Source organism: Sceloporus occidentalis, unplaced genomic scaffold (genome assembly GCF_023333645.1).
Source record: "Sceloporus occidentalis isolate IW3139 unplaced genomic scaffold, rSceOcc1.0.p SCAF_9, whole genome shotgun sequence".
NCBI classification, from domain to species: domain Eukaryota; kingdom Metazoa; phylum Chordata; class Lepidosauria; order Squamata; family Phrynosomatidae; genus Sceloporus; species Sceloporus occidentalis.
The window spans coordinates 33,449,317-33,452,500 of record NW_028316989.1 but is presented as its reverse complement, the minus strand read 5'-3'; positions in this window follow the sequence as shown (position 1 = coordinate 33,452,500).

Below are 3,184 nucleotides of genomic sequence, written 5' to 3'. Positions count from 1 at the left end.
GCATCTGAATTATCTAAATCACACTATCTATACTTCTTCTCATCTAACTTTATTGAATTTCTAAATAAATGTCACTGTTCATATTTAATCGTTGTTCTTTATCCTATTTGTTTGTCTTCATAAATTCCCCATTTTCTCTCTTTTATCTCAACTTTGAATAATTTATCATTTCAATTGACGTTTTGCTGATTCGACCATGTAGCTTTCCAGTAGTTTCTAACCCAAATCCCTTCTTCTATTCACAAACAGCATGGTTTTGTGGATTTGGGATATTGTTGTACTTTGCTGTATGGCCAACAGCATACCCCTCAATATGTTTTTTAAATGTAAAGTAGTAAGGAAAGGAAAGGAAAGGAAAGGAAAGGAAAGGAAAGGAAAGCTGGTCTGTCTCACTTATTCCACATGGAAAATGTAACTTTATTTTTCAAGCTTTTAAATATAGCCCTGCCAATGGCAGGGCAATTCCCATTAAAGTTGTTGCTGTGTGCCTACGTTTCCAATTTATTTGTTCAGATTGTTCAGAGGAGGTTTGCCATTGCCTTCCCCTGAGGCTGAGAGAGTGTGACTTGCCCAAAGTCACCCAATGGGTTTCATGGCTGAGATGGGAATTGAACTCTGGTTTCCAGAGTCATAGTCTAATGCTCAAACCACTATGCCACACTGTCTCCCATTAAAACATTGCCTGATGGTGGAGGCTGGAGTTTGTAGCTGAGGCATAATTCCTATAAACTGTCTCCATCCCCTCCAGGTCTGTTGGACTATGGGTGTATCTACACTGTGGAAATAATACAGTTTAACGCCACTTTAAGTGCTGTAGCTCCATCCTACGGAAGTGCTGTAACTGTGTATATCTGCATGGCAAGGGATTGGACCAGGTGGTCCTCATGGTCTCTTCCAACTCTTGTTGTTTGTTGTTGTGTGCCTTCAAGACGTTTCCGACTTAGGATGACCCTAAGCCTGGTGAAGCTATCACAGGGTTTTCTGGGCAAGCCGTCTTCAGAGTGGGTTTGCCATTGCCATCCTCTGAGGCTGAGAGAGTGTGACCCCAGTGGGTTTCCATAACTACAATATTCAGATTCTATGATCAGGTGCACAAAGCATTAGCTGGAATTTTATACATACATGGAGTTGGTGCAGGAAGGAGAGGGAATTGCAGATAGTGACGGCAGACAGATTTAAAGCACAGAAAATACACCAGAGTTAACTGTCTTAAGAGCAAGCATTCACAAAAAATTTGGGGTGATAACATAAAGACTTGTATGGTTGACCTAACTGAACACATATAAGTCAGTATGTAGAGACAAACCGAAAGAAAGAAGTTGGCAGCTTGAACTTTCGCAGACTTGAGCCTACTTCTTCAGATGCATTTGTAGTAGACTGACGTCTACAAAAGCTCATGCTGCCAACTTCTTTCTTTCAGTTAGTCTCAAAGGCACTGCAAGATCTCTCTACATACTGATTCTCCCTTTCTTCTTATGTTTTCCTTTTCTTTTCATCATCTTTTCAACTATCTTCTTTTCTCTTCTGTTGTAACTTTAAAATATTCCTCCCTACCAATGTTTTAGCCAGAAGGTATACACTTCTCCTGGCGAATATTCACCAATGCACTATAATTTCCCTCCAGTACCCCCCACAAAAAAAATCACTGGAAAACACACAACACTTTTGATATAATTTGTTTTATTCTTTCATCTCCAGGTTGACACTGTTTCATCAGGGACAGACACGGAATGATCACAAGTGGTCCCAATATTTAAAAATCTCCCCTTCCCATAGTTTCCTATATAACATGTTTGTTTGTTTGTTTGTTTGTTTGTTTGTTTGTTTGTTTGTTTTTAAAAAAACTGCTGTGAACTAGATACATTGACAGGATTACTTATGGCACCACGGCTATTCTGGGAGTCTGTGAAAGGAAATGCACAACAAGATTGCCAGTGTCCCTCCATTCTCCACCAAGCAGCAGCTCAATGGTTGGTAAAACCTCTGCTGTGCCAACGGAGTTGTGGAGGATGTATCCCAAAAGGCAGGCATTGCCCACCTGAATTAGAATTCTTCCCATCCCTTGCAATTTTCTTACAGTCCCCAAATTTCTAGCATCGCAACTCCTCAAAACGTCAGTGGAGCATTTAGAAATACAGTTTAGGCATCCTAAGAAAAGAGGCTGGCAAAGTGCTCCAGGGAATGCAAATACAGCAAAGAGAAGAGTTCAGAGATATAGCCATGCTAATCTGCAGAATCAGTATGTAGACAGATCTTGTAGCACTTTTGAAACCGAGGACCTTAGCACACTAGAGGAATCCCGCTAAGAAACAGGATTTAAAGTAGATAAAACCCGCAAATGCGGGAGGTTTATCACACAACATTTCTGCAAACCTGAAATAACGTAAAAATAAAGCAAATGTAAAAGGGAGAAAAACACCACCTTTTTACTTTTGGGAAGTTCCGAAAATAAAAAGGTGTCATTTTTCTCACCTTTACGTTAGCTTTAATTTTGTGTTATTTCAGGTTTGCAGAAATATTGTGTGATAACCCCTCCACATTTGCAGGTTTTATCTACTTTAAATCTACTTTAATTCCCATTTCTGAGCTAGTGTGATAAGGAAAGAAAAATGATGGCAGCAAGAGCTTTCGTAAACTTAAGTCTACTTCCTGAGGCAGTAGAGTGAAGTCCATGAAAGCTCATGCTTCCAACTTCTTTCTTTAGTTAGTCTCAAAGGTGCTACAAGATCTCTCTACATAGCAAAGAATAGAGTTATGGGGTGAACGATTTTCCATATCTCATGCTTTGCAACAGTAGAAAATGGAGCACCGAAGAAAAACCTCATTTGGAAAGTAGAATTCTTATTTGGAGAGGCAATGCCTTCATTTTGCTCCCCTCGTAGCTATACCTCAAACAAGCAGAAACTTACGCAAACTCAGTGCAAATATCCCCCCCAAATTAGGGCTGCCATAATTGTCCACTTTTACCAGGGACAAAATGTAGGACAAATTCAAGACCAAACTGTAGGGCAACTGCAGGACAAAACTCAGCTCAAAATGTAGGACATTTAAGGTCCACCATTTTTCTTCAATGTCCTACATTTTGGGCTGAGTTTTGTCCTGCAGTTGTCCTACAGTTTGGTCTTGAATTTGTTCCACATTTTGTCCCTGGTAAAAGTGGACAATTATGGCAACCCTACGCCCC